Source organism: Malus domestica, chromosome 16, assembly GCF_042453785.1.
Source record: "Malus domestica chromosome 16, GDT2T_hap1".
NCBI lineage: Eukaryota > Viridiplantae > Streptophyta > Magnoliopsida > Rosales > Rosaceae > Malus > Malus domestica.
Genome location: NC_091676.1, coordinates 8,357,204 through 8,370,871, shown reverse-complemented (window position 1 = coordinate 8,370,871; position 13,668 = coordinate 8,357,204).

Below are 13,668 nucleotides of genomic sequence, written 5' to 3'. Positions count from 1 at the left end.
TGTTGTGATTGGCTTCCGATGTTGACACGTGTCGTGATATGATTGGTTTCTGATGTTGACACGTGTCGCGCAATGATTGGCCTTCTGGTTGGAGGGAAACTCTTTTGGGTCCTTGCCGATATAACGTTGACCGGTGCTCGGTAGTTTTAAGATTGGTCAAGTATAGTACAAACAGTGCTCCCCTAAGTTCCCGAGTGAGTGAAGCTCCTCGGTTGGGGACTTGCAAGATCCAAGTCGTTGAGTAATCACGAAACTTCTAAGTACCGAAGTGTGGTATCGTCTTCACTTGCCTTATTTGTCTCATAGGTAGATGCGATATATTCTCTGGAAGTACTATTCCTCAATCCAGGGGTGGTATCTTTAATCGGTGGAGATGCACAAGGTAATGTATCAATTTCACTTAAAACTTACTTGTAGTTTCAGGCTTGGTCAAGCGTGATACAAACCATGTAATAGGAGTCCTCCAAGTCACTGAGCTAGGAGATCTGCCGAAAGAGGTGACAGACAAGGTAAGCAATCAGAGCTCCCAGTAATCAGTCCCAGATCAGAAGTTTGATTTTGAGTTCCAGCTGATTGTTCTCATTCTCCCTATCTTGCAGGCAGTAGGAAGGATAAAGAGAAGAAAAAAGATAAGATAAGATATGAAATACTTTTGCTTTTAAAGAAATAACTTTTCACATGCTTATTCTTGAACTCGGCTGGAGGGTTTTTTGGTTTCCTCCAGAGTATAAGGTCGACTCAAGAATTTGAAGGTCAAAACAAGTCCATCAAATCAAGAGTGCGTTCGACCTTGATGATATGGGATACTTTTACTGTTGACAAAGTAATAGATGAATCGGCACATGTTCTGTTGCGCTTATCTCCACATGCTTCCTTGTATCCTTTTCACTTGCCCTATTTGTTCCTTAGGCAGATGTGGTATCTTTTCTGGAAGCATAAGATGTTGAAGATGAGTACTCGAAAGCAATGCCAGGCCAGTAATCAGGCAAAGAGTTCCAGGTAGTCATTTCCTGACTGGAAGCTTGATTCCAAGTGCTAACTGATTGCTCTCTTTCTCATTGTCTTGCAGGTAAGAATAAGGTCAAAGGAAAAGACAGGGAAAAAGCATGATATGGGATAATCTTGTTTTTAACCCTGATGATATGAGATACTCTTGCTCTGGTGTGACTTGTTTGCAGAGGTATTATCGGGGGGAAAATAAGCTGAGTATTTCGAAAGGCTTCGTTGGGAATGCCCTCTCAGATATGAGGAAGGGTTGAGCATTTTTGCAGGTCTGCCTGTCCGTGAAGGATAGAGGTCGACATATATAAGAGTCTCCCTAACAACAAGTAGTAATGTTATTCCTTTACCCTTCTTGGTCATAGCAATGCAGTGGGAGCTGCAAGCTTCACGTGTTTTAACTTTGTCAGAGCACTTTGAAAAAAGTGGTCTGTGGTATCTGGAAAACTGAAGTTGCGTGTGAAGATTGCAGACAAATTTTATCCAAGGAAATCTGGCTCTCGAAGTTCGGAGAATGGTACCTCTTCGGTTTTTGAACAAGCAATCTTGTTGGGGATCTGGCTCTCGAGATTCGGAGAGCGTTACCTCTTCGATTTTTGAACAAGCAATCCTATTGGGGATCTGGCTCTCGAGATTTAGAGAGTGGTGCCTCTTCGATTTTTTAGAAAGCGATCCTGGTAGGAGTCTGGCTCTCGAGATTTGAATAGCGGTGCCTTTTCTATTTTTGAGAAAGTAATCCTGGTGGGAGTCTGGCTCTCGAGATTCGAATAGTAGTGCCTCTTCGATTTTTGAGAAAGTAATCCTGGTGAGAGTCTGGCTCTCGAGATTCGGGGAGCGGTGCCTCTTCGATTTTTTAGAAAGTAATCCTGGTGGGAGTCTGGCTCTCGAGATTCGAATAGTAGTGCCTCTTCGATTTTTGAGAAAGCAATCCTGGTGAGAGTCTGGCTCTCGAGATTCGGGGAGCGGTGCCTCTTCGATTTTTGAGAAAGTAATCATGTTGGGAGTGTTTTCTCGATGTGAGTAAAGGTTGGGCATTTTTGCCAATCTCTCTTGCCACGGAGCACGGAGGTTAACACACATAGGGACTTTCCAGTTATCAAGCAGTGGTGTTGTTCCTTTTCCCTTGTGGGTAATGGTAGGATAGTTAGACCTTCAAAATTTATGTGTCTAAACTTTGTCAAATATCTTTGGCAAAGTTATCTATGGTACCCGAGGAGCTAATGTTGAGTGTAGGGATTGTTGACATATTTTACTTAGGAAAATCTGCTTCTTGAAATCCGAAAAGTGGTGCCTTCTAGATTTTTGAACAAACAGCCATGCTGCCCTTTCTTTTATAGGGCACCAATTGTGTGCAAGAAGTACGTTTAGAGAGTTATTGCTTGTAGGAATTTTCCCTTTATTTTCGTACTTCAGAGATTTATTGGACCTCATTTCTCCTTCATCATTTCTAAAAATGTCTGGCCCATCCAACCATCGTTTTGACTTGAACTTTGGTGAAGAGGCAGCCATGCCTCCTCAAGACAACATATGTCACCCATCATTCTTATCCCCTACTGGTCATTTTACCGTCGGAGACTTTGTAATGAAGAATGATATGACCGCTACAGTGGTGGCCAGGAACCTTCTCACTCCCAAAGATAACAGACTACTTTCCAAACGGTCTTATGAGTTGGCTGTCAAGGATTCTTTGGCTCTCAGTGTTCAGTGTGCAGGTTCTGTGTCTAATATGGCCCAACGCCTATTTGCTCGAACCCGCCAAGTTGAATAATTAGAAGCTGAAGTGATAAGTCTCAAACAGGAGATTATAAGGCTCAAGCATGAGAATAAACAGTTGCACATGCTCGCACATAACTATGCTACAAACATGAAGAGGAAGCTTGACCAGATGCAGGAATCTGATGGTCAGATTTTACTTGATCATCAGAGGTTTGTGGGTTTGTTCCAAATGCATTTATTACCTTCGTCTTCTGGGGCTGTATCGCGTAATGAAGCTCCAAATGATCAACCTCTGATGCCTCATCCTTTTGGGGTTCTATCCAGTACTGAAGCTCCGAATGATCACCCTCTGATGCCTCATCTTTCTAGGGCTCTGCCGATTGCTGAGACTTCTCCTAAGCAACCTTTGTGAAGGCTCTTCTTGTTTATTTATTTTGATTCATGTATATATACATATTTGTAACTTATCGGAGATATCAATAAATAAGCTTTGCTTCATTTCAATGTATTGTGTTAAATACACCAAAGCCTTCTTCACTAAGTTCTTTGAATTTTTTCTTTTGTTGAAGCTTGTATGTTGAAGCTTTGTGAGTGAAGCATGTATGCTGAGGTAGTGCTCCTTTAATTTTCCGAGTGAGGAAAACTTCTCGGTTGGAGACTTAAAAAATCCAAGTCACTGAGTGGTCGTGAGACTTCCGAGTATCAAGGTGCAGTAGCATATGGTAGGAGTCCCCCAAATTTCTGGTAGAGAGAGTTGACGAATGAGGCATTTCCTTTCTAAGTGGTAGCCCAAAACTCATCCTTCATATATATTTGTCATGAAAGTTGTTAGGCCCAAAGAAGATGAAGCCTAGGCAATTTTTTTTTTCGAATTTTTGAATATATATATATATATTAAGTTTTGTAGGTGAAGCTTTGGTGTTGAAGCTTTGTAGGTGAAGCTTTGAGGTTGAAGCTTTGTTGGGTACCATGAATTGATTTTGCTTCACACTATCTTGATTAAGAGTGTGTGAAGCTTTATAGGTGAAACTTTTGTGTTGAAGCTTTTGTGGGTGAAACTTTTGTGGGTGAAGTTTTTGTAGGTGAAGCTTTTGTGGGTGAAGCTTTTGTGTTGAAGCTTTGGAGTTGAAGCTTTGTAGGTCAAGCTTTTGTGTTGAAGCTTTTGTAGGTGAAGTTTTGGAGTTAAAGCTTTTGTTGGGTACCATGAATTGATTTTGCTTCACACTATTTTGATCAAAATAGTGTGAAGCTTTTGAGAATTTGTAGTTGTCTTTCATTGATGAAGCTTTTGTTGGTGTAGCTTTTGTAGGGGAAGCTTTTGTGGTGGGGAGTGATGAGTGATCGGCTCGGGAGGGGAGCGAGGAATAATTGCGTAGCGTTAACACTTATTACATGAGCGGGATATTCTGATGGCATCTTGGTGGAGTGTTGGCCAGTAATACCCTTGGCGAAAAGCCTTGTGTGCTAGAGATCGAGATCCAGCATGATCTCCGCAGACTCCTTCATGTATTTCCCGAATGACAGTTTCCGCCTCTGTGGACGTAAGGCATCTTAGGTATGGTAGGTTAAAACCCCGTTTGTAGAGTTGGTCATTATTGATCAAGTAACGGGTAACGTTGTATCGAATCTTCTTAGCTTGGACTTTGTCATTTGGAAGGGTGTCGTGAGTAAGGAATCTATAAATCAGGGTAATCCAACTATCCTCTTGTTGTAAGTTGCACACTTCCGCAACCATAGTGCTTAGTACTGCCAACAATTCGACCTGAATTTTTCTCCCAATCTTGTCTTCCACCGCTGCGGTGAGGCGAGCCAAAGCATCTTCATGACTGTTTGCCGCTCGAGGAATTTGGGTGATATGGTAGTGGAAGTGATTGAGCAACAATTGTGTTTGTGCCAGATATGCTGCCATAGAGCTATCTTTAGCGTCAAAGTTGTTTGTGACCTGGTTAACCACCAATTGGAAGTCACTGAAGATATCAATTCATTTAACCCCAAGGTGTTTGGCCAAACGTAAGCCTGCTATGAAGACTTCATATTCGGCCTCATTGTTCGACACCTTGAATTTAAAACGAAGAGCATACTCTATCGCCACTTTGTCAGGGGTCGTAAGGACTAGTCCTACTCCACAACCCTATTGGTTAGAAGAGCCATCAACATATAAACTTCATGCTGGGGCTGTTGGTTCTATTTTCTAAGCTTCCGAGGGTAATGAAACCACTTTTTTAGGCGTAGAAACAATGTCAACAGGATATGTGAAGTCGGCGATGAAGTCTGCCACTGCTTGGCCCTTCTCAGCTGGCTTTGGTTGGTATGAGATGTCAAACTCACCCAATGTTATCGCCCATTTGATCATTCGCCTGGAAGTGTTAGGACTTTGGAGTATCTGTCGAAGAGGATAATTGGTAAGCACGATGATGGAGTGTGCTTGGAAATAAGGGCGAAGTTTTCGAGCAGACATGACCAATGCTAGAGCCAATTTCTCAATGTTGGAGTATCGTGTCTCCGCATCTTGTAAGGCTTTGCTAGCGTAGTAGACAGGCCGTTCGACATTACCATCATTTCAAATGAAAACGGAACTTACTACTGAAGTCGATACCAACATATAGATAATAAGAGTGTCACCAACTTCAGGTTTGGAGAGTATAAGGGTTTTACTCATGTAGCCTTTGAGGTTTTTGAATGCCTCGGCACATTCATCAGTCCATGTAATGTACTTCTTACTTCTCTTAAGTGCTTTAAAGAAATGAGCACATCTGTTTATGGCCTTAGAGATGAACCTAGTTAAGGCTGCCACCTTGCCAGTAAGGCTATGAATGTCTTTTGAAGTTACTGGTTCCTTCGTGTCGATGATTGCTTTGATCTTCTCAGGATTAGCCTCAATGTCTCGTTGGCTTATCATGAAGCCTAAGAATTTGCCAGAGCCTACGCCGAAGGCACATTTGTTGTGGTTCAACCTCATTCGATACCTCTTCAGAATGGTGAAAGTTTCAGATAGGTTGGTGATGTGTTGGTCAACATGTTTGCTCTTGACTAGCATATCATCAACGTAAACTTTCATGCTCTTCATAATCTGTTCGGCGAACATTAAATTGACCAGTTTCTGATAAGTCACTCCTGCATTCTTTAGGCTGAAGGGCATGACGTTATAGCAATATAGTCCCCTATCAGTAGTGAAGACTGTGTGTTCTTGGTCCGGAGGGTTCATGAGGATTTTGTTGTATCCTGAGTAAGCATCCATGAAGCTTAGGAGTTCACACCCTGCCATAGAGTCTATAAGTCTGTCTATGAGAGGAAAAGGAAATATATCCTTTGGGCATCCTTTGTTTAGGTTGGTGTAATCGACACATATTCTCCACAAGACCTTTTGAAACAGGAGACTTTCCTTGGTCGGATTCTTCTTAACAAGGATAACATTTGCTACCCACGTTGGATAATTGACTTCGCAGACGAAGCCTATACCTTTGAGTTTTTCAACTTCTGCCTTCATTGCCTCGTACCATTCAGCGTCATAAAATCTTCGCTTCTGTCTCACCGGCTTGGTCTTGGGGTCAATACTTAAGCGATGACAGATGATATCGGGAAAGATGTTTGGCATGTCCTCGTATGACCAGGCGAAGACCTCAGTGTCCTCTTGCAAAAAAGAGATCAATGTCAACCGAATTGGTGGTGACAAGGTGGTGTCAATCTTCACCATGCAATCTGGATAATCTTTTGAAATAGAAACATTCTTCAACTTTTCAGCGGGTTGTGCTTGCTGGGTGAAAGAGTCGTCTCGAGGATCGTCAGGTTGACTATTGCCACCGTGAATATCCAAGTTGGCTTCGTCTGGGCTGGTCATGTATAGAAAGGGTTTCCTTGGGCACATGCAAGTGCTGTTGCTTGACCGAAGTGATGTAACATGATCATGCACTAAGTTAATCTCCTATAATATAACCATTACCATAGGGGGTTGGAAATTTCATCAACAACATATATGTGGATACCATGGCCTTGAGATTTGATGCATGTGCGTCCCAAGATGACATTGTATGTCGTTGGGCAATCAACCACCAGGAAGTTAGTGGTAATGGTAGCTGTGTAAGGGCCTGTACCAATGGTGAAAGGTAAGTGTATGCTCCATAAAGGTTGCACGATATCACCGGAGAAGCTTATCAGAGGAGAAATCGAGCGATCGAGCAAATGTTCAACTACATTAAGTCCCAGAAAGTTTCAGCAAACATGATATTGACCAAAGCCCCCGTGTCTACCAGGATTCGTCGTACTTCAAAGTTAAATATGTGAGCTTCCACGATCAGTGGGTCGTTGTGAAGGTAGATGATACCTCTTTCTTCCTTAAGGTAGAAATATATTGGATCCCAGTTAGGCTTTTGATACTTGCCTCCTCTAATGTCTTCCACATGAAACACTTGGTGGCCAGGCCTTAAAGCTCGTTCGCTGTTTTTCATAGCCTTGTTGGAAGATTTAGATATGGGTGTGCCGCCACTTATGGAATATATCACATTCACCTAACGTTGGTTACGGTTACCCCTTGGAGGGTGAAAGATGAATTGATCAATTTTTCCTTCACATGCCAAAACTTCAATATGATCACGAAGGGTAATACACTTCTCGCCGTCATGGCCGTTATGCTCGTGGTAGTAGCAAAATGTGCCAATGTTCTTCGTGGGCTTGTAACCCGGGTGCCTCGGCTTTGGCTTCGGTATCAGGTGTGCTATGTTGGGGTAAATGGCCACACATGTGGCGTTTAAATGTGTGTATGCCTCATACCTTGGGGTAGGGCCTATCCTGACACGTGCTTGACCCACTGTGTTGACTGTCTGGGGTCAGGGATTATCGTGGCGATACCCTTGGTTATCGCGATAGTGTCTCTTACTCCTTTTACTAAAATGAGACTAGTGAGGATGGAAATCTTTCATTTTTCCCTGAGATTGATATGTCTGTTGACTTGGCAAAATATTAAGTAAGGTAGGGGAGGCACCGCTGCCGTTTGGAAGGTTGAGGTATTCTCATTTGGGTGGGTCTGACTTCCACTTCCTACTTGCTGATAGGGGATGGTAGTTAGGGATTTCTCTTGGTATGTCCTTGCCTCGGCGGAGGCATGGTTATAAGCATGCGTCATTACCTCAGAGTAAGTCTTCCAAGTGTTGGCATTGATTATGTACTTAAAGAAACAGTCACGTAGGCCTGCCGTGAAGGCTTTAAGGGCAGTCTTGTCATCTGCCTCGGCACAACGGAAATACTCATGGCTGAAGCAGCCAGCATACATACGTAATGACTCGTCTGGTTTCTAGCGAATAGTGTACAAGTCATCTGCAGAGTGCAAGCGATCGGTCTGGAAAATATGTTGAGAAACAAACAGTTCCTCAATTCCTCAAATGAGTCTACCGTCTTAGGTGGAAGACGACAATACCAGTTTAGAGCTCTGCCAGAGAGGGTGGAAGGGAAGAGAAGACATCACTCTTCGTCGGTGTGCATCCAGTATGCCATGGTAGACTCAAAGAGGTTAAGGTGTTCAATCGGGTCCTCATTTCCAATATAGAGTTGCAAGCCAAGCTTCTGCTTTGTTTTTGCTTGGAGAGGGTGTCGAGGATCCTCCTTGTAAGAGGGTCATGCCTAGGTTGGTTCCAATCAGGTATCTCAGCTTGTCGTTCGGCCTTCAACTTGTTTAATTCCTTAAGGAGCTGTAGGACAAGAGGGTCATGAGTAGAGTCATGTACCACTGGAGCTTTCTTTCATAAATCTCCATCTCCTCTTGGAAGTAGGAAGGTTTGATCAAGAGCATGTGATTTTTCCCTGGACTCGCCGTATTGACTTACAAGGTATGTCTGTCGGAACATCTCTAAGTCCCATATACCTTCGTGTTTCTCTAGGACTTGTTGCCTCTTCCCCAAATTGGTAGCGGACCTGGGACATGAGAGGGGACCGTGTCTTTCAGAGACCCTTGGGTCATTGATCTTTGAGCTTACATGGATGGGATTGTCTCGACGTTGCTTTAAAAAGTCTCGACCGTCGCGAAATACGGCTTTCGATCCTTCCACTCCTTAAGTAAGAAGGTGCATTCCTTCACTCCTCCTACTTCAAGTCGAAACAGCTGGGTTGAAAGAAGTCTCATGTTAGTCGCTATTTCGATGAATAGCTCGCTCCTCAACAGGAATACCCATGTCAAGGGCAAATGACCCTCCGTGTTGGGGGGCACCCAGTTGATGGTAAACTTCTACATGGGTAATGAGCTATTGTGTTTTAGTATATCTAGCCTCGTGGAGCATCTCGAAGACCTTCTCATACTACTCTTGGAGTATCTCATTCTTCATCGCTATCTTGTTGTTCCGAGCCTCCAGCTCATCGACTTTAGCCTGAAGAGCAAACTTCTTTTGTTCCTTCTTTCGTTGCTTCGCACCAGGTGCAAGAGGGGTGTCATTCTGTGTGTTGTAGCTTCCTTCGCTCCCATGTTGGAAAGGGATGCCTGGTCAAAAGAATGTACGAATAGTGGAAACCAGCTTAACAAAGCTGAAGAGTGGGAATAAGTGTCTTTCCCACAGACGGCGCCAAATGTTAATGCACAAAATCAGTGAGGACTTTGGTACAACAGAAAGTGTTAAGTTTGTGACCTTCGCTAGATTGCTCCAGTCACTAATGTGAATAAGTATGTAAATAGATAGGGACAATGAAGCAAACATAAGATGTACATGGTTCACCCAGATTGGCTACGTCTACGGAGCAGAGGAGTTCTCATTAATTGTGAAGGGTTTACACAAGTACATAGGTTCAAGCTATCCTTTAATGAGTACTAGTGAATGATTTAGTACAAATGACATTAGGAAATATTGTGGGAGAATGATCTCCTTTTATAGAAGAGAGTTTCTAGTTTTGTTCTTACATTGACACGTGTCGTGTTGTGATTGGCTTCCGATGTTGACAAGTGTCGTGCTATGATTGGCTTATGATGTTGACACGTGTCTCGCAGTGATTGGCCTCCTAGTTGGAAGGAAACTCTTCTTGGTCCTTGAAGATATAACGTTGACTGGTACTCGGTAGTTTCGGGATTGGTCAAGTATGGGACAAACAATTTTCATGTTCTTCCATAGTGTTTCATAAGTTTCTTGTATCGATTTAGTGATTTTTCAATATTTATCGGAATTTAAATATTTTTAGATTAAAATGTTTATAAAATTAATTTACGATAGTCTATATAATTTTTTTTTTTTAAAGTAAATTTAAGAAAAAAATTAGTTAAAAAGTAAATTTAAGAAAAAAATTAGCCAAAGTTCATTTTTAATAATCTCGGGCTAAAATTTTAGGCTAGAATGGTTGAACCAAAAAAGCTGTTTTTGGATTAAAAGCTAAATTTTGCGGACTAAAAAATTTGACTTTTAGCCTAAGGGTTGGAGATTGTCTTAGTGTTGATAATATCGTATGTATTAAAAAAACTTAATACTTTGCCACTCATATTAGAATAGTTGGAAAATCTCAAAGAGCCCGTGTGCTTCCGGCTGATTCTGAATTGCCCAAGCAATTGCGAACCACCGAGGCTTTCCGGACGATTCTTTGCAGCTCGATGTACATGCCACCACCGAATCGTTTCCAACCATGTCATTCACAAAGCATTCAAAAAAAAAAACAAAAAAACAAAAACCTCCCACTCCCCCACACGTTCTCTCTCTCTCCCCCTCTCTCCTTCTCATTTTCTAAAAAAATGTGTTCATACACACAAAGTGCGTAGTCAAATACTAATTACAATAAAAAAACTCAGCTGAGACCAAAATTATGTTTTGGGACGAACATAAAATTGTGGGCAGTGAAAGATGGTAGGGAAATGGATTGGTAATTCAAGTAGGATTTTAACCCTTTCCCAGTCGGAGCCCAGCATTCAACCTGATACAGATGACCATTCCAACCATCCGACCCAGCATTGATCAAGCGTGCAACACACAATTTCCTAATCATGTTATGTCGTTCTGTTAATAAATCTCACCATTAGGGGAAAACTCGCAAAATCAATGATCCAGATTGACAATCTAAAAAACCACGGCTAAAAAGTATGCACAATGTCTCGCAAAATCCATAACAAAACCTCACCAAAAAATTGATGCAATTTCAATTCCGTTGCAGCCTAACCATTCAGTACAATACAAGCATGATATGTTCCCGTAGAATACGGGTGCAGAAAGACCAAGTTTTCACAGATCATTTTGTAAAAGATTCACAAAGTACACACAAAAGAGATTCCCCACTTAATTTAATTCCCAAATTCCTGCATGCGCAATATAAAGGCTTCCAAACCACATACTAAGTAAACTAATTAACAAATCAAAACCAGCTTTAGAATTTAAAAGCCAAAGCCAGAAAAACAAGCCCTCCCTCAACCAAATACAAAGCATACAACCCATTTGCATCAAAATATATACAAAAATGTACCATCTAAACCGACTTTCAAGAGAATTTAGCCGACGCTAGCATCCAATACTTGATTTACCAATCAGATTAAAGGTTGCTCTCAATCCAAAAGCACCCGATATCATTGGGGCCTATCAACAATAAACTACAAAGGAGGCAAAGCAAATGACCATAAAGTTGGTAAAATAAAAATCCCACAACACCGAAGGAAGGGGTGTGGAAGCCTCTCCTCCATCAAAGTCTCATTAAACTAAGAAATTATTAATGATCATGAGGACTCTACTTTGCTCAAAGCACGACAGGCAGATGATAAACAAATCAACTTGTGCAACCTAATAGATCCCTTATTGGTGAAAAGAGAAAATATATTGAACTATGAGCAGTGTTTAAAAAGAATTAAATCTCGGACACAGACCACCAATTGGTATTCAACCAATGGGGATCAATCAAAGAGGACACAAAAAGTAGGGAGTCTTTGCGGCAGAAACTATATGTTCCATAGTCCTATAAGGCTCTCCCAAGTATTAGCCAGACCCTTCTGGGAGGATCTCTTAGAATAAACCCTTAAAAAATGCAACCAAAGTGGAACACTTAGCTAACTATTGCTGCTTTTAACATTATCAAAGTATTTTCCTAGCATCTACGCAACAACCAGCCAGAAAATATCAAGGACTAAAAGCATATTATAGTCTAGAGAGCATCTTTGTTTCCACTAATGGCAAGGTGTCCAGTGTGTATATGACACCTTACCCACTACTACATACCAATAATAGAAACTGGCAGCAGGTCCTACAGAAGAAGGAAACAACCTTGATACCAACAAGGGGTGAAGTTTTTTTAATAATTAAACACGATGCTGCATCCTGGATTCTGCAAATCATCCCTACAGGCACCCCGCTTCAATCACTCAACCCAGTTCTTTTAGAGACTTTACCAGTCAATCTATGTAAGTTTATCTTACATTGCTGGTCCCAAGCCCGGATAAAGGAGGAGGGGGAGGGCGTCGGGTAGTCGACAGCCGGCACTCCTAGGTTACGTCGAATCCTTATGAAATCTATTAGGCTTCCCAACAAGACTCCTATTTGGTATTCAGATTTTTCGTGTGAGCTAAAGGGGATAGTCTACTCCTATCTCTATGATAAAATGTTCGATTCAGAGAGTTTGACCCTAGTTAATTTTTTCTCGCAAAAAATAAGAACAATTTCATCTCTGTCATCAGAACTGCAAGCAAATGGCCTCCTTCAAAATATTAGATGACATTGACATTTGATAAACAATATGAACAAGAGAAAATTGGAGCAATAGTCTCTGAACTTTGGCCCAATTGGAGCTTTGGTCTGTAAACTAAAAATCTGCGAGTAGTGGCCTATGAACTTGTTATAATGTGGAGCAATGGTCCTTTTGGCTACTCCGTTAGAACTTCCATCCATTTTTTGTCCCTTTAAACCTTTTATTTTGAATGGAAGTTCCAACGGAGTTAGCCAAAAGACCCATTACTCCACATTATAACAAGTTGAGAGACTAATACTCACCGATTTTTAGTTTAGGGACCAAAACCTCAAGTGAGCTAAAGTCCAGGGACACTTAGCTAACTATTGCTGCTTTTAACATTATCAAAGTATTTTCCTAGCATCTACGCAACAACCAGCCAGAATATATCAAGGACTAAAAGCATATTATAGTCTAGAGAGCATCTTTTGTTTCCACTAATGACGGTGTCCAGTGCGTATATGACACCTTACCCACTACTACATACCAATAATAGAAACTGGCAGCACTACTACATACCAATAATAGAAACTGGCAGCAGGTCCTACAGACGAAGGAAACAACCTTGGTACCAACAAGGGTGAAGTTTTTTTAATAATTAAACACGATGATGCATCCTGGATTCTGCAAATCATCCCTACAGGCACCCCGCTTCAATCACTCAACCCAATTCTTTCAGAGACTTTTTACCAATCAATCTATTAGGCTTCCCAACATGACTCCTATTTGGTATTCAGATTTTTCGAGTGAGCTAAAGGGGATAGTCTACTCCTATCTCTATGATAAAATGTTCAGTTCAGAGAGTTTGACCCTAGTTAATTTTTTCTCGCAAAAAAAGAAAACAATTTCATCTCTGTCATCAAAACTGCAAGCAAATGGCCTCCTTCAAAATATTAGATGACATTGACATTTGATAAACAATATGAACAAGAGAAAATTGGAGCATTAGTCCCTGAACTTTGGCCCAATTGGAGCTTTGGTCTGTAAACTAAAAATCTGTGAGTAGTGGTCTATGAACTTGTTATAATGTGGAGCAATGGTCATTTTGGCTACTCCGTTAGAACTTCCATCCATTTTTTGTCCCTTTAAACCTTTTATTTCGAATGGAAGTTCTAATGGAGTTAGCCAAAAGAACCATTACTCCACATTATAACAAGTTCAGAGACCAATACTCACCGATTTTTAGTTCAGGGACCAAAACCTCAAGTGAGCTAAAGTCCAGGGACCATTGCTCCAATTACCTCTATAAACAACTTTAGGGCCACAAAACACGAACCAGAATTAGATATG